This window comes from Apostichopus japonicus, chromosome 10 (genome assembly GCF_037975245.1).
Source record: "Apostichopus japonicus isolate 1M-3 chromosome 10, ASM3797524v1, whole genome shotgun sequence".
In the NCBI taxonomy this organism is placed as follows: Eukaryota; Metazoa; Echinodermata; class Holothuroidea; order Aspidochirotida; family Stichopodidae; genus Apostichopus; species Apostichopus japonicus.
In genome coordinates this window covers 7,002,077-7,021,456 of record NC_092570.1, presented here as the reverse complement: position 1 = coordinate 7,021,456, position 19,380 = coordinate 7,002,077, and the positions used below count along the sequence as shown (strand labels likewise).

The following is a 19,380-nucleotide window of genomic DNA, read 5'->3' as shown; positions in this document are numbered from 1 at the left end:
GTATGAGGTGATATTCTCAATCACGTTTACTTCGTTACATTTCTGAATATAATCCAAGACATGTTAATAACCGTCTCGAGTCAAGTCTGGATATGTTTATGTTAACGACTTTCGCGGAAAGGGGCTCCAATGGGGCAACTCATGCACTAGGCTATTGCTAGCTGGAACGTTAAACTTCCTGTTACTCGTTGCAAATAAATACATATAAAAACGATCCAATATCACTCTGAAGTCTTCTTCCCAGGTAAATAAGTAAACTCGATTGTATTTTAAAACTGAGTTATTATTAACGTAATTGTATTAATTCCTTTTAGTTTGAGACTCGCGCCAGATTGTTGCTTCGAAACTTCGTCTACCAACGTTACACGGCAAGCCTTGTTCCACTTAAAAACACACACACTGTGCATATGAGGGGGAATATACATTTGTATGGGGAATTTCCAGAGCTTTCTGAGACTCTGTATTATGGTCTAAAGGGTAAACTGAAGATAAATCCGTTTAATAAAAACTTTTTACTTTCAATCAAAATAAATTATTTCAACCTACAGATAATTTTAAGACAAATGCAAATATATTAATCTATTGAATAATGGGATCTCAGGATATGCGATAACAAAGACGAAGTTCATGCACAAACATAAGCGTCAACCTTTGTTTCTATTCCCCGCTACACAAGTGGTATCTTCCATATTTGCTTTCGCGGAAAGAATAAGCATAAAGGTCACTGAAGTTTCACGTGCGTGCCGAAGCAGATTGCACGTAGGTCATAATAATGTATATATATGTGAAACTTGGGAGAGGCCTTCCTGATTTAACATAATAAATTAAAATAAGTGTATTCAAAATTTCATAAATGAAAACAACGTTAGTCGCAAAACTGCGTCACAGAATTGAGGGACAGAAGGGTGGAAAATTACTTTATTACTTTGAAACTGTATGCGCGGAACTTGTATCCAAACACATAGTGGGCGAGGTACGTATTCTTGCAAGTTATACCTAAAATTGCAGTTTACATGCAGACTGATGTTGGGGAGTGTTTTTCTACAGTAAAGTAAATGTTATCTCGTGCATTCACATATAAGACGAAAGAACGGTGTCGGTGGAACACTTATGGGTAATTGAGGGCGCAGTACACGAAGTTACCCGTGTACAGACTTGGTAGATCGGAGTGCATATTTATGTTTGGGAGACAGGTTGAGAGGAATGGAGTTAATAATTGGGTGGTAGGTACATATGAATGGCGGTAATTTGAAAGATTTTACTCAATGCAATCAGGAACTGTTTACATGGCCCTTTCAATTTTAAACAGCGCCCTCATAAAACAGATCATTGGTGTGCAGACTTTGAACAGTTCCCAATAGTTGTCTACAGCTTGAGACTGAAACATTCTCACCTTGTAAAGAAAAACTGACGGTGACAAATTTTGCCACCCCCCCTCCACATCTGACGGATGTGATTAAATACCAGTAATAATAGCGATGATCATTAAATGCTACAGGTTTTAACAAAAGATCCATTCTGATCCCAATCAAATGAAATGTGTTTATCACGCATGTAAATTTAACATTTATAACATGATTTTCTTTAGTATTTGCTCATTAATACCAATGTCATATTTAGTCACTGGGGGCTGTGCCCAAACCCCCTCCCTTCCCTCCTGTGCAGACTAATGAGCCCACCATCATATGTAAAAATAGTTCAGTAGTGGCAGGACATACTGTGTCGCTCCTGAAATCCCTGCTGCCCCTGTTGGTGCCCCTCTCTGGGTTCACACACTCACTTTTTCAATCAATATAAATCATCATACATATTATTATTATATACAGCCTGAGAGGTGGGGGTGGGGCATGAAGCTCCCAAATCTGCAGTAAAGACTAAAAAGATCGTACAAAACTTTGAGCCTTTTCATGATTTGCAAGCACTAATAAATGGAACACACGATGCTTGGTCAAATGATTGTGAAGTTACTGTGTTTAACCTGAGGTAAAGAATGTTTAAGATCCATGGGCATTGACTGACAGGTTTGTGAACCAATGAATCACAGTATGAGTGATTCATGAAAGTTTTACCTCTGAGATATCAGGTTTACAAGGCTTTCACAATTTGACCTCTGACCTCCACCATTTTTAGTAAGGTTTTCGTACTCACCAAATGGTCTTTATTTAATCATTTATATAATAATAATTGAATAATTTAGTGGATCAAACGAATTGAGATCATGTTAACATGGTCACTAATCAGCTTCTTGCATTCAATTTAAATCATTACAAGCCAATTATAAGACCCAGACAAGTTTTCCTGCTTGATATACTGTATCTGCTTACCAGGTTTCTATCATTTAGCGACCTGCACCAAAAACGATTCTTCTACTCAATATGGGACACCCACTGATCAAGTATGAGATTCATCAGTTTCCTTCTTGATTTATTGTATTTACAAGGTTTTCAGTAGACCTCTGGTTACCCACAATGACCTTTGACATCTACCAACAACAGTAGGGACCTTGTACTCAATATGGGATAGCAACACGCCACCTACAGTATCTGTTCATTACTGTTTCCCTTCTTGAGATATCATTTTCACGAGGTTCTCACAGTTTGACATCTGGTGACCCCATTTCAGACCTTTGACCTCCACCAAAAACAATAGTGTTCTTGTACTCAACCATCGCATAGATTCTTGTTGTCTTGGGCAAAGAATCTAAATCAAGATCAGTAGTCTCAATGAATAATATTTCTATGCATTTCTGGTCACACGTCTCTGATATGTAAATAGCTTCTGTATCATATTGCCGTTTATTCTAGATACGAATAAATTACCCTCATGCTTCAGTTCGTTGATTTTACCACATCAAAACATACGTGTTGATTCTCACTCCTTCTCTGATTTCTGCATACATTACATATACCTTACTTTTAACTTTTGTTTTCGGCAAAACAGGCTTAAAAAATGCACATCTCTCAATCGTTGATAAATGTTTCAGACCTTTGGCATTTAAATTATAAAGCAATACAACAATGTGCCACAGCCTTGGTGAGAATCTGTCAAGGCCTACATAGCCTATTATATGAAACACTGAGCAGTAGCTTTGTCTGTTCTGTTGCAAAATGAAACAAATCAAACAGAAGGAACCAATTTTTATTTGCAACAAATTTTTCAGATTTGGAGCAATTAAACAGAATCGTATTGACAATATACTCCCATCACAACTTTTGTTATGCATCCATGCATTTCACATTTGTGATTTAAAAAAAAAGCTTTTTTTCTTTTACAATTGGTTGAATTTTTCTTTTCTATAAATATTTATCTTTGCAATGCTAAAGATAGGAATGATCAAAAATGATCAAATTTAGACAGGATATTTCCACAATCATTAATTAGTAAGGTCTGTCTAGTCTTAAATTTTGTCCTTTGCCGTCCACCCATTACACTGTTTGTAAATAGATACATATATACATGTATGGATACATATATATTTGTATATAAATTTTCAAGCTGCATCCATTTTATATTTCGTATTCATATTTTAAGGGGTTTTGTCATTTTGTTACTTAAATTTACTTAAAACTCACTTTTTTCTTTTTATGAATTTCACTGTAAATCTATATTATTTTTAAATTTTTTCCTTCGTTTATACATATATATTTTTTTATATTAATATTTTAAGTTGTGTCAATTTTATTCTTCATATTTATATTTTTAGGGTTTTGTCATTGTTTTGTCATTGTAAAGCGCTCTTGAACATGCTTAAGCATGAAAAGAGCGCTATATAAATTTGGTAAAAATAATAAATAATAAAATAGCAGGCTGTTGCACCTAATGCGGAAACAAAAGTGCATATGTCAGGGAAAAATAAAGTGTTAAAATTTGTGTAGCATTTTTCAAAGGCTAATGACTTTTCTCTCTCATTGAATAAATAGTTCCTGTATAGAAAATTGCTATACCTCTTTACACTGGCATAGCATGTTGCGAGGAGATACTGGATTTAAATTAATTCCTGGTATGGTGATTGGAGACTGGTACAGTTTGGAGAGGGAGCTAAACTGTATTAAGCCGTCCAAAATCTACAAGTCTGAGCATTGACAAATGGTCTCAGTATGAAACATGCCCTTACTTCCCATCAGATATTGCTATGTTCCATTCCTAGACAACAGGTCTGTTAAAATACTAGTGGTTTGCATGAAAATAATGAATCAATAAGTTTTTATTGTTCTTGCCCCCAGAAAGGTATAATTTGTTGGTATTTATAACAGCCTTTCCAATTCTAGACAATAACAATGTTCCTGACCTCCCTCTTCAACCACACCTCACATCATTCCTGCATGGTCAGAGTGAAAGACCTGTTCGAACCGTGCAAGGCACGGCTCCTGCAGGTTTAATGGATGTGACATGGTAAGAAGAACCATGAGGGACATTTTTGTCCATGCTGGAATATTTTCCTCATAAATAAGGGTCCAACAAGACACTTTCCTACATGGGAACCAAATTCAAAGCAGTGGTACAGGAAACATCATCTCTTTGCCAAGCTGTCGTTCCAGTTCTCGGTTCAGTCTGTCTGGCCATGTACACTAGTTTGAAACATCTGTAAATGTGTAATGGTGAGGCTCCACAAAAACGACTCCAGCTCTGCAATGCTGCTCACTATGTAGCACCCATGTGGAATCAAACATTGACATTATATTTGAGACTTAGAATTATTGTACAAGATGGCACACAGCAGCCAAATGTATTGTCAACTGATAAACACTGTTCTTGAATGTCACAAGTTCAAATGTATGGGAAAACCATTCAACAAAGGCTACATTATCCTACTGTATAAAAGGAGTGATCATCGAGAGTTAAACAAAATCACAACGTTGTTCTGTGCATATTCAGAGCCGTCAGGTAAGATATATATGTGGTTCTATGGTGTTGTTGAAGAGTGAGCAAAGTTCCCTCGAGAGTGCTGTGGCTTCATAGTAAATTAATATCGGCTGCCTGTGAGGCAAGGGATGTCTTGCAAGAATAACTTTCAAACTGTACTTTATCCCATATTGTTTAATGCATTACTACTAAAATCACATTCATGATGTATTGCTAATTGCTGGTTGACAACATTGGTTTTCTTTGTTGAGAATTTTTCAGATCGCAACAAACCGTTTGTAGGTCTGGAACCATTTTGAGCAACTGGAAAGAGGATTCTCAAAAGTAGAAACACAAGGAAGGGAGGAATGGAAGTTAATAATGACAGTCTAGGTTTCATCGTTGTTCCCCGGAAGGTACAGTAAGACTATGACCCTGACCCAACTAAGTCGGTCACTTCTCCTATCCCACTATCCAACCACACACCACCATCACCCTCCTCCCACCCCTCCCCCCTCCCAATCCTGGCCGACCATTCAAATTTCAGCAAAAGGCCAAAGAGATTCATAAAAAAGAACTTTACAACTGTAGACTATATTTAAATCATTAATTCAATTATTGTAGTACATATAGTACCGTTCAGCATAAAGTCATGTTTACTGTGTAACACATTATTAAGTCTGCGATCCTTAGATGGATCTGATTAGTGTGTTTATGCCTACATGACGCCAAAATGTAACCTCCCCTTTAAGTCAAATTCTGAACAGTAATGTTTGCCTCCTTCCCCCCCCCCCCCTCCCCTATTCTTTTCATTTTTTATCATTACCTGTTGCAAGACACTTACATAATCGTTTGCAGCTAAATATGTTCGGAGAGCTCCAACAAACGGAAGCTTCCACTTAACCCATTTCGGTTTCTCCTCCCATGATCAATGCGAGAGCAGGTGGATTTACAGAGCTGAATCGAAACTGTAGCCGACAGCAAATCTTTCTACCTGTCTGGAATCTCCGCTGAAATCTCCGAGCCGCTGGTGAAATGTTATCGCTATATTCATCATGCTCATTCGATTACGCGGGGTAATTAAGAACGATGGAAAATTAAAGATTTCCGATGCAGTAGACGACTGTGCATTTATCTTGCATATATGGGGCATTCAAAAGTTCTAATGTCTCTGTATTAAGTACATTTCTGTATTTGATGCCAGACCTCAGATATTTTTTTACCTGTAGTTCTCGGAGCGGAAAAAAAAAGAAGCACCGTTACATCGTACAACAAATGCATATAGATGTACTTTTATGTATTTATACCATAGTTAAGACCCTATTCAAGTTTCATATTAGTTTGAGGAGTGACAACCATAAAAGAAGTCATTTACATGAATCCTGCATAATTCATGCAAAAGGAGACTCAACGGTTTTCAGCAAACACCACCCCCCCCCCCCACCGTACAGTGGCTGCCATTTCTTTCCTGTCTGGGTTTGAAAAATCTGACAAAAACCGACTAGATTACATCAGATGGAAGAGAAATGCTAGAACTTCAGAATGATTGGCTCTAGAAGACGGAAGAGGTACTGGGATGAGACTCAGAAGGGGGAGGGGTGGGAGGGAGAGGGGCTGGGGGGGTTAACAGGCCTAAATTTTACCAAGTTTTGTAGGCTAGGTAGATCAGAGTGTACTGTATATGTATCTCCTTGACTGAGACAGGTTAGAGTAGCAAAGTATAATACCCAAATTGTTCTTATCAGTTTCAGGCTGTTACAAAATAACGATTTTGAGTTCAAACTTTCATCACTGCCGAAACTTCAACAACTGTTACGTTCCATGTCCAAATCCGTTCCTTCTGATGACGAGTCAACTGAAAATTTTGTACTCCAATGTATTGGGACAACATTCCATTTCTAAAGAATTTACTGAATGACAAACCTAGTAGAACTCTGTGGTTCTACAAATATTGATTTAACAAGTCTGTTTACCAAGTCTGTAATCCACATAGAAATATTTGAAAGTCAGATCAGCAATACAGTATAAAGTTGTTAAGCCCATGTGTGCTAGGCAGATACAAAGAGATCTGAGACTGTACATGAACAGTATGCTATCATTTTGAATGTTATTTAATATTTACCTCACAACTTTTTTGTTTGTTTCTTACTCCCAAATTGGCTGACAAAGTTTAATATATATTGAACAATTTTTGAAATGGAAAGAGAGTTGGAAGCCAAGAAAACATTTCTTAAAGCCTGTTGGAATGACGTAGATCAGAATGGGAGATTACGCACTCCACTTTTTGTTTAACTTTGCTATCGAGGACCTTTTTCCCATGGATTCTTACATATTCACAAAGGACACAAGCAATCAGTCAAATTCCTGTGCTGTGAGCTGTTTTTTTCGGTTCCAATTTTGACTGACTGTATGAATTAGATCAAGTGGGCATTGGTCTGGACAGTAATTCTATTACGGGAGCAAACACTATACTGCTGTAAGGGTACCATCAAGTAAGAAGGCCGGGTTAGCTTCAAACAGGCTGCAACTTACAGCTAAATTCCAAAACTGACCAGGCTTTGGATATTTACGAGTGACGAGCTTACCTGCCTCCTCAATACCTCAGCAATCTCGCTCTTCGGTGCCTAGCATGATATGGTAACCTTTTAACTTCGCGCCCTCCTCTATCACCTGACCCCTCCGGTCAATGACCGACCCCCCCCCCAAAGTGTTTACAACACCTAAATTACTTAATTTACCCATTGACTTACCCATATCCTGTCATCTTAATTAAAACCAAAATAAGGAAAAGTTAACAAATATATCCTGCTGTTCCTTTAATTTTATGTAGTTCTCTTTCAAAAGCAACTTTTTCCATTGACTTATCCCTACCCCTTTAAAATATTTAGGAAACCTTGTGGACTCCAAACAGGCCTGGCACACTTCTTCAAATCATTTGATACCTTGGGCACAATGTTCAACAGGGTAGGGTCTTTTCAATTCACACCTTTTATCAGTCACCCATCCATCACATTTCTTTTGGCCCACTTTTGGTACCTTACTGTGTGGAATAATACTTAAAACAGATCTCCATAGTGTGAACAACAAAGCTCAGAGAAATCTCTCCGACGTATCGGGAATTCTATCGAGATGTTCACAGTAAGAGGGATGTTAACGTCCTACGCATTCTCTACTCATGTGCTGAACGGAACTTGATCTATTGAGTTACACTGCGAGCTAAACATTGAGCCATTGACGTGGGAAATGTTGAAATGTCACCATAAGTACATGACATTAACTTGCACAAAAAAAAAACCCAAAGAACTCTTGACTCTCCATAAATTAAAGTTTCTTGGCGAGATCCTTGATAAGGTCTGTTGAGTAACGGTCTACATGTACGTGCTCAACGGGGATTTCTATTCCGACTGTTAAAGCTGAACCAGTTCTACAGTAAATATCGGCACCAAATATTACAAAACAGATTCCTACAGCATTAGCAATGAGGCCACAAATTGAGATTGATTTCTACAAAAATAGCACATTTATCTACGGATAGCAAATTTCGGATAAAATATCAATACTGCCGGACCCCCTATGTTTCTTTCATTCATCACTTTGCAACATATTTCATACAAAACAGTTACATCCAAATTTCTTTATCATCTGAGTGGATCAATGCGAAACTGCTTGTCCTTTAACTTTGACAACTTGATCTCCATTTTTATTATTATTATAACCATTTTTTGGTAAAGTCCTTCTTCCGTATGATCAAAGCAGGCAGGAAGACAGACCAGACAGACACTGGAAAGAGATCTGTCATTTTTAATATCTTGAATGAATACATGCTGCAAATTAACACATTTCACAACCTCGGTTGCATTCTACACAAAACACTGGAGCTGACAGAATGCATACAAGACTGAACATTTAACCCGTCTTTCTCTCTCCCGAACTAAACCATCTTCCATCTTGCTCAGACGCCTGACTTGACAATAACGAAATATTTCCCAGGCAGCAGTGACGGACTCCATCATCCATGTTGTGAGAAAATGGCACAAACATATGTGTTTGGATCGAAGGATGCCGATGCTTCGACATTCACTCATTGAGAATTTAGTACTCGAGAAAAAGGGGGCAAAAATCCATTCACATAAAAACTTTAAAGGAATGTGATGTGTTTTGCAGGCAAACTAATATTAACCAACACAAATAACCATTATTAAGTGTCATGTTTCTGTGTTTACTGTAGTGCAAATCAAAGTTTCTCTGTAAACAGTGCTAAAAATCCTAACATAAATTCTGTGTGATTAGTACCAACACAGTGGAAAAGTGTGCTCTCAATTTCTCATAGGTGTACTGCAAATGTTATGTTTATCACAACTGATAAGCTTAATGAAATGTAGCATTTGGAAATTGCAAATTATAAAACAATATAATAACCATTGCAGGAGGATCTAAAATACATACAAACATACATACATTTAAGTGTTTTTTTTTACCGCACTTTCTTTTGTTTATAATTTAAATGTAACTTAGTCTCTTAAACATTCTTTTTTTCATTTTTGGGAAATGTCAAGATAGGAAGACAATCGTCATCATTAATTAATTTAACAATTAATATGCAGACCTTGAAAACTTTTCTTCCATCCCACTTCTCTTTCGTCTTTAGAGTCTACAATGAAGACACTTTAGTAACTTGTCACTGTCCCATAATTTGTCAACAAAACTTAGTAAAAATCTTTGTTTGGTGAGGGAGGGGTGGGGGAGGGGGAGGGGGGATAAACAAGAGAGTAGGTCAGAATCTGAGTCAATAGCCTACACACCGGAACAAATGAGAAGAGCACATGGTATACATTGTATGGACCTAGTGATCACAATGAAAGTGTACAACAAGGGGTCGGGAATGGGGGGGATCAGAGACTTTACATACTGTACATGTCATCCCCCCCCATTAGTTCCATAAGAAAGTGAGTTGAAGAGTTGAAGGTTAGGTAGGTGGATACCAAGAAGGCAAAATGTTAATGTGAGAGGGAAAACAGAGGGGAAGAGCACAGGGTCAACACATTCTCAAGGTGCAACAATTACACATTCAGGATTGTTGGATGGGGGGGGTGGGGGATTGTGAATAGCAGGCAACATGATCAATGTGAAGAGCAAAAAATATGACAACTGTATTGCACAAAAGTTCACAGAATGCTAATTCAAGCAATGAAGCTTTCAGCTGTTCCTATTTAAGATGACGAAATACAATAACAAGATAGATCTCTCGACACTTGCAAACTTGAACAAAATGTCAAGTGTGCTTGCTGCCTTCTAGATGTTTTTTTTTTCCATGAAAATGTACGTAGAACACCAGTATAAGAAACCCCAAAGAACAAAATTGTCAATCTCTTTTTAATTTGACAAGCTAGCTAGCAATAGTATGCTCAATTTAGGTCAAAGTCCTGGAGCTTTGCCGCACAGTAGAACCTTACAGCTCTTTGGTAGCAAATAAAACCAACTTCGTTCGTCTCAGCCAATAACAACAACTTACCAATATTGCTTGCAGTTGTCATCTTAATAATATCTGTCAACATTTTTTCGAACGAAAAATCTGAAATAGCACACCCTCAGCATATATATGTGATTGGAGAGTACATTGCACTTTTGATCGAAGAAGTTCCTTCCTGTACAGTTTTATTTTGTTTAGACTTCAAATAATTCTTCTTTTTCCCCCTTTCTTTTTGGCAATCAGTTGTCGAAAGTGAAAATACAGAAACTTATGAGTTGCAATTGCACTGGGTTACATACGATATTCCGAAAACAAAAACTCCCTGGTTTGTGGGTGTCTGCAAGTGACTGTACAACCTGCCTTGCCTTTTCCATTGCACTGTCCTATCTACCTATCTTTTTGAATAAGATATTCACACACAACAAATGTACTGAATATGGGACAAATTGGCTAGGCATCCATAGATATGTTCACTCTTAGCATGCTAGAGTGAGAGTGGTAAGGTTGTGAAGAGACATGTAAGCAAAGAAGCGATGTAAATAACTAAAAATGCAATCCTGTTGGGTTCTATACTTCGTTCATTTGTTTTATTTTGGGGTTTTTGTAAATTACTGCCAGCAGCTGCTTTAATGCGATTGTATCAGACTGTACTATACATTTGATTTAAGACTTGCTATTTCATCCAGATACAACCTCACCAGGCTCACCTTCCATTTACTACAGGTCTATGTAGCCTTGTTTCACGATAGCATTCAATTTGGGTACTAAATTTGCATCATACTGTAGATGTTGTTTATGGTGTTAACGTGTAAGAGAATTACTGAAGATGTTTACGATGGGTAATACGGCATGGTATGCACTGTACACAGGATACAACAGTATTATCTACATGGTGCTATCAGTGAGAACCCTACAATTTATTGACCTGTGTGACCGTCAAGCACCCACATAAATATTTCACTTAGATGGCAGTGGGAATAAACTATGCTACACTTAAGTATATATATATATATATATGTTTGTATATATATGTGTGTGTGTGTGTGTATATACTGCAATCAAGCAGACCTATATAGTACATAGTACACAGTTTTAAATTTCTCATTCACTTAAATGTTTACACTGGCCTTTGGCAGATATCACGATTCAATGGCGACGAGACGCATACAATTATGAGGGTCTTCTGCTTAGGCTTTGCTATTCAAATTCATAGGAAGACATGGTAGGGGATTTTCTCATTGACAGAGAGCAACATGTATTACCCTACTTAGACACTGTAGAACAGCAGCAAGTAAAGTTCATTTCCAACTCGATGTGATTTAAAATAAACTTCACTGAAAATCCAGAACCAAAACGTATCTCCCAAAGGGTCATGACAAATATACTTACATTGCACATGGTGTACATGAATGGAAGATTCAGACATTAAGATGGACTACTAAATTTATAAATGTCTCAGAGAAGGAAAAGCCTAATGGGGATGGCAGTAAAAATGCTTCCTGAAGTTGAAGAGAAGTGACCATTTTTTGACTTTCTAGCATATTTGGTGTCATGCCAGGAAACTGATATTCTGTCCAATGTCATAGTGTCAGTGTCATAGTGTCTCTCTCTAGTAGTTAACATCTTTCAGTATTCTCAATTCTGACAGTGATATGAACCAAAGCTCCTTGTTAACTTGGATACTTTTTTTTCTAGCATATTTGGTGTCATGCCAGGGAACTGATATTCTGTCCAATGTTTGATGTCATAGTGTCACTCTAGTGGAACATATCTTTCAGTATTCACAATTCTGACAGTGATACTGTATGAACCAAAGCTCCTTGTTAACTTGGATACCTTTTTTTTTTCTAGCATATTTGGTGTCATGTCAGGGAACGATATTCTTTCCAATGTGTGATGTCATAGTGTTTCTCTCTACTACTGTAGTCTACGATGTCATTGTTTTTGTGATGTCATTGTTTTGAAAATTATTCCTTCATATTTTTTTATTTTAATATTTAAGCTGCATCAAGTTTATTTTTCATATTCATATTTTAAGGGTTTTGTCATTTTGTTGTCATTGTAAAGCACTCTTGAACATGCTTATGCATGAAAAAAGCGCTATATAAAGCTGGTAAATCATAATAATAATTGTTCTGAATTGCATGAAGTCACAAAGCTCCTACAACTGTAGGTACTTGACTGAAACTTTTTAGAGTCACCCCTGGTCCAGGCCTTAAAACTCACAGACTAAACTAACCCCGGAACGAAAAATGTTGCTTATAACATGTCTTGTTGTCGTAAATACAAAATATCTCCCAAAACTGAGAGAGAGGCTGCTGCAGCTGTTTGGCATACATACAATGTTCATCATAATGCCTCTGTACCACCCAGTCAAAGAGCAGGCAATTTTGCTAAGACTAGGTTATGGTACAGTAGATTGAAGCAATTTCTGTAGGAGGTCACCAAAACAAACAAACAACTGCACAGAATGATGGTAAATTACAATAATAAATTACCATCATCCTTTCAGCTTATCATTCCAACAGATGTGACTTTTTCAAAGAGATGAGGCTATTACTACTAACGACCGTAGCAGTGTTGCGTAACGCTATGTACCACTACTGCTACTGCAGTGCCATTGCACAGACAAGAATTTTAAGTACTATTGTGTCAATAAAATAGGCTTTTCAATTCAGGTATTATACTATGGTGTGCTTTTCAGCCTATTTCTCCCTTTTTCATTCCATTGCTACTAGTCTATGTGTTTTACCTACCGTGGATACGTGAATAGGTGGTGGTTACTCCAATGTATTATTCTCCAGCGGATATACCTGTGCTTATTCTTTGTAGTGATTTCTAAAGGATTTAACAGTATTCCAAAACACAAAACAAATTCTATGGTAAGGACAGTTCTGTTTAACAATACACTAATTCTATCCAGAAATAGTATCTCCTACTTAGATAAACTACCTTGTCTAAATTTGGAGTTGTAACTTTGTTAGTAAATTCGTACCAAATATGACAGGACCTCATGATACAGTCCGTCTACACTGTATGCTAAGACCATGCTAACCTTGATCGGAAATGCTTAGACTACCCTGTAAGTTCCCAAAACCAAAAAAGCCAGGAGGCTTTGTGATCCCTTGCTTTATAAAGGAATTACCAGATTGACAGAGCAACTGAGGAAAATGTGTCCTAAGGTCAAGTACTAGAACATCAGAAATGAGTTCCAGATAACTTGAAGACTTTGGCATCTGGTGAGCTCAAATGACCTTTGACCCCTGCAGAAAAAAATAGGGTTCTTGTGACTAATTAAGGTGCATCCACATACTCAATATAGTTTCATGCAAGGTTTACTTTTGGAGTTAATCATGTTTACAAAATGTTCACACTTTGACCTCTGTTGACCTCCACAGAAAACAATATGGTTCTACTCAACATAGGTGCACCCATGTACAGTACTACAGATGGAGTTTATCCAACTTCTACTTTAAGTTAACATGTTTACCAGGTTATCAGACTTTGACCTCTGTTGACCTCAATGCAAAGGTTACAAGCAAAGGCATCATACATGCCATTACCATTGCATAGATTCCTTTTGCCTCTGGCAAGGAATCTAAAGGTGAATACGACAATTTTCTTAGCAACTTGATACTGGTCAGTCTACTGTAAATGCTAGATCTGGATGGAGGAAATGGATATTGAATGGAAATTGGGTCAGAGGGTGGCGCAGCGGGGAAATGTTACAAGTTTGTAGCCCATCATGCCCATGTCTACCATTGGTAATACATGTGCAATAGTGAAGAGTACACGTACTGTACTGTACAGATAAGAGATAAGTGCAGCTATAATTTGTTGAACACCGAACATGGATGATTTCTATTGTAGGATGAAACGCTTGTTTGTAACCTCCCATAAATTTCATAAAACTGGTGAGTCCGATACATCTCAACTTAAACGTCACTTTTTGTTGAAATGCTAATAAATGCCATGTTTTCTAGAAATTACAGTATCGACTACTTGATACCACCAGCTAGACAGTTACGGCATTGAGTACTTAGGAAAACAACTTTGGCAAAGTTTTGAATAAACGTGACCAATAATTTGCAATTTTTCCCCTGCCCTAATCATTAGCTACAGTAGAGCATTAATTTTGATATCCTTCTCCACGAGAGTTCACTTCTAAAATTACCTACTCTGTACAACATCTTGGACATGTAAGGGAAAACCGCTATCAAAGTGGCAATATCCTGCAAAGAGTCTACACAGATCATTCCTCCTATTTACAAAGTAATAACTCCATTCAATTGAGCGCCCTTACATCTTTTCACGTGGTATGCTGTGCCCATATGGTTCTGTAATGCTTGGCAGGACAAACTTATGTACTGTACACAAGTGATTGATAGGCAACAAAGTTAAGTATAAGCCTACTATACAGAACAGTACTGCTTGCAAGAGTAGTGTAAATCTAACAGTGTAAAGTCACGAGTACTAACGTTATGGTAGTGTGCAATAATTTGGGTATACGCATACGGGTATCCATGGGTAAAAGGAGGGAAATTATGCCCACTTTCTACGTTTGCGAGAAAATAGAAATTTGATGTAATGGCATACCGAATAATTCTTGTACTCCAGTTCGGGGAAGGTGGTGGGCTAAGAAGAATGCTTCTGCCTTCTGCCTTCTTCTCCCATCCCCCCCCCCCAGTCCTCAACAGTAATTATGCTCTTAAGGTTATAAAATATCTAGTGTTCAAGGTTTTTCAATTTTGGTATAAAATACCAAACTGAAAGAATGAAATTCTTCAAAAAACAAGTCTTTTTCTGTTTCTTTACCAAGAATTTGTTGTAAATTTTTTAACATAGTGATTGCTATGTATACTGCCAATAACCTGACTGTTAATTTAGCTTCTCAATATATGCACACAATGATTTTCAATATTTTCCACTGGCCTTTGGTAACCTCTTTCACACAGTACGTACATGAACATGTAACAGTGAGTCGTTTCTCAATACATTCCATTTCGCTTCTGTATCACTCTGTATGTACTTAATTGGCTGCTTAAGCTTGGCCTTTGAGAAAACTCAGAAAGCTAATTCCATGCGTCATTAAATGTTACCGGAATACAAATTGCACTGCCATTATGATGCATTATAATACAGCATACACTATACACTGTACCACAATATAGGATTTTAGTATGGTTTCTGTACTTAGATGCAGTACAGTATATACTGTACAATGAAGTACAGTTAATCTCAATCCATGAAGGGAAAGGAAAAAATTGAGGAAACTAAAATAAAAAGGGAAAAAGAAAAAAGAGCGAAAACTGAAAAGCAAACTTTACATTTCATTTCATTTTGGGTATAAACTATAGCTGTTGACTGCCATATAAACCATTGTTGGTCACAATTTGGGCCCAAACCACTACTGTAAGGTATAACAATTAAACATCATGTTCAAAAGTTCTTTGAAGGTCCCCCAGGCACTTTTACTGTACAGCATGTCATACAGTTTGGTTTATCAAGCATATATTTCCTGAGAAGATCATCATCTCTTGGTGGTGGCTCCTGCACCTCAGCTCCAGCTGTAACATGGACCCCTGTAAGCTGGTGCGCCAAATCCACTCCTGCTTGTAGACTCCAGAGCAAAAATGACACAGACCGTACCGTTCCTTCCAAGCTGCCTTCCAAAACTTGTGAAACCAACTTGACTCTTGTTGGCTGTGCAACTTTGATGAGAAATGCAGAATGGTTTATTTGGAAGGAAGAGAGTGGTGAACCAGAACGGGGGGGGGGGGGGGGGGAAGGGAGGGGCGGTTGGGGGTATAATGATGCAACATCAGACTGAGTGTGAAACAATTTCCAACTTTCGTAAGGAAGTTAGATGAGAATAACAACAATAGTTAGTCTTATAGGCTATAGCGCAGAAGCTGACCTGAACAGGTTGCTCAATGCTCTGTACAGGTGCCAACTTAAGGTGACCAATTAATACTGCACTTGGCAAGAAGAGAGTATTTTCTTTTAAGGCCCCTCTAATACTGTTCAAGCGAATTTCACAAGCAGGGGAGCAAAGTGTTGGAAGCTGCGACAACACCAAAAGTCTTCACGCAAAATAACCGGACTTGAAGCTGGAAAAGGTGATTTGAACGTGTTTACCTTGACAGCAGATGGGTAAGCGAGGAGCAGAGTAAATATTCATTGGAAACAAGATCTTCTCCACTAACACTAACCCACTGAATTAATCATCAAACTATCTTCAAACTGTAACATTTTATCACCGAACACACCCTTTGGTTGCAATTTTTGCAATTTCAAACCACCTTTTTGATGTCAATAACATTGCTTGTGGGAAGACTGCTTATGACAATGACAGATACATGTCAGACGGGTACCTGTACATTTTGCTTGAAAATTGAAATGTGTGGCAGAGTCTTTACCCTGACATAGACAAAAATACTGCCCTAAGAAAGAATTATGATATCTTTCAGTTGTATTAAACAATACTTGATATGTTCTAATTGGGGGGAGGGGGGGGGTGGTACAGACAGTGAATGTACTCCATGAAGGTCCATCTTCTAAGACACCCAACACCTTTTACTAACGTTTTGTAACAAAAACATTTTATCAACCACAAAAGGATGAATGCCTTACACATACTGTATGAAAATTTGGAATGGCTTGAAACTAAATTTTGATGTTGGGTGTCAATAAAAAAACAAGGCAACCTTATCTCAGTTTTCAGTCTGTTTTAGTTTGAAATGAAACTTTGAACACTATAAGGTTACGTGCCTTAAAATGTAAAACGGTTCACACATAGCACTGTAGTTTAGTAGAAGTTAACTCAGGTACGTCCTCATTATTCCAACTGCTCAAATATCCGTCTCCTCGGAAGCATCAATCCGGAAGGATCTGGAAGGATCGCTATATCGTCTCTGCCGCACCAAAGAGTGTGTGTAGAATTGACTCCTGGGTGAACACCGAAAGAGACTCTAGTTACCAATAGTTTCGTAGGATTTGAACAAAAAACAATCTTCCTAGAAAATTATACTCTAAAACACTTTGGGTGGTAGAATGAAAAGGGAGGGCATAGAGGGGGCACAGTGTTAAAAGGTTACAAGTTCACTTTACAGGCACAGTAGAGGAAAGTGCTGAGGCTGTGAGGAGATAGGTAAGCAGGAAGCAAAGTAAACAAAATAATAACGGTGTAAACTTGTGTAAGAACAGCATGGCATTCACCAGAATAGGTCAAAGTAGAGTAGAAGTCCAATCCGCAGCCTGGAAGAGTTTTCTATCCAGCAAAAGTTTTTGAGTGCTTCTCCAAAATTTAGCTCTCCATTTCCTGTAAATATATTGTTGAGTCTACAGCACCCGTTCTACCATGCCTATAATGTCCCTTTGTTTTGTTTCTTGCAGGATACAGGGATCTTGTAGAAGACCTGGCAGACCTATCCTGTCGTTTCCAGTCAGAAGAACACAAACTCCCCACAGGCGATCTGTCAGGTCAGAAGCAGAGCGGTGCTCACGCAGTCCATTCTGAAGCCTAGAAAGAATGAAGCTCCTGGGTCCCACACAAAGGCTGTCCTTTATGGTCTGGAGGCCACAACTGATGCCAATGTGTTCACTCACAATGATGTAGAGGTTACCTGCTATTCTGGATCCATCTAATTTTCCTGACGATCCTACTGCTTTCATCAAATATGGATTGGATGTAATACATGTCATACAACACTTCAAGCTTTTGCTGAAACAAAAATGATGTGACCTCACTGCCATTGCCAGGGAGTGGATAAAAGCAAAGGATGACATAGTGCGCCATCCTCTTGGTGACAAACTTGTTACCCTGTGGGGAAACATGAGCTGCAACACAAATCAAACAAGTACCCTAACCTACTACATTTGATTAGAATCCTTCTTGTGCGCCCTGTATCAACCTCCCAAGTTGAACGGCAGTTCTACACGATCGAACGCTTTCTTGGAGACTGCCGCTGCAGCTTAAAAACGCCCACAATTGAAAACCTCCTGAGAACATGTACAGAGGGACCCAAGCCCACTGACTTCAACCCAAGGAAGGCATTGTAGAGATGGTGGACTACTGCTGTAAGGAGAACTGGACAACAACAGACACAAAAGCATGCAACACATACTGTACTGAGTCAGAGGAGGAAGATATTGAGTGAAAAGATATACAGTATGTGTTAGAGTTGAAAGTTAATACATGATTATTAAATAAAAAACATAGTGCTTAAAACTGCTTCATATTTGTATTATTTAATTTCTAAGAGTGAAAATGATTAATCAAATGTTTAATGTTAACAACACTTTTTCATTTTGGCCTTAGTGCCCTTCGTCCAAATAATTTTCGACTTTGGTGCCCTACTGGATGGCCTTGGTGCCCCCTAAATTTGGAAATTACCAAGGCCAAATGGCCTTGCCCTAAAGAAACCTTATTTACAACCCTGTTCTCATATCAATTTATGGCAATTTAAAAAGCACCTGAACAATTATAACCATACAATACCCCACTGTATCAACGTAAGCAATTCACTCCGAACATGGTAGAGCAACTCGGAGAGTAAATGTGGAAAAGAAAAACTAAAAGTCTTCAAAATTTCACCTGTTTTGTTTTAAATTTAATATCTAGAGCAAGTAGGACCCTGCTGTTGTACAAGAATGTCCCCTCCCCCACTCCCTTCACACTTGATTATGGATGAAAACTTTTCCAACTTCCTATTGTGCATGTATATACTGTATAGTAGTACTGTACATGTATACATGTAGATAGGAATTACAGTACTATGATATACAACACAGCAAGTACTGTACACACTACACTGTAAGAACTACATACTGTACAGTATTTCCTTTTATCTTGTTTTCATAGTATCCTATTGAACCTTCGACATCACAGGTTTCTTATTCTTTATTACAGGACACACAAATTCACTAATAGCTATGTAGCTTACAAGGATACTTGTGTTAGAACTAAAATATGACCAATTTGCCATTTTTGAACCACACAAAACTGAAATACCTGTGAACACGGTTTGTCACAGGAGACACTAAAAGCTAATCTGGTTCACTTATTT

At 37.9% G+C, this 19,380-nt stretch overlaps 1 protein-coding gene across 1 annotated transcript in view; it reads right to left on the bottom strand.

Annotated features, from left to right (window-relative positions):
* LOC139975254 (uncharacterized) overlaps window positions 1–19,380 on the bottom strand; it is a 41,836-nt gene that overhangs the window by 9,625 nt on the left and 12,831 nt on the right. The gene's annotated exons all lie outside the window — the stretch shown is intronic.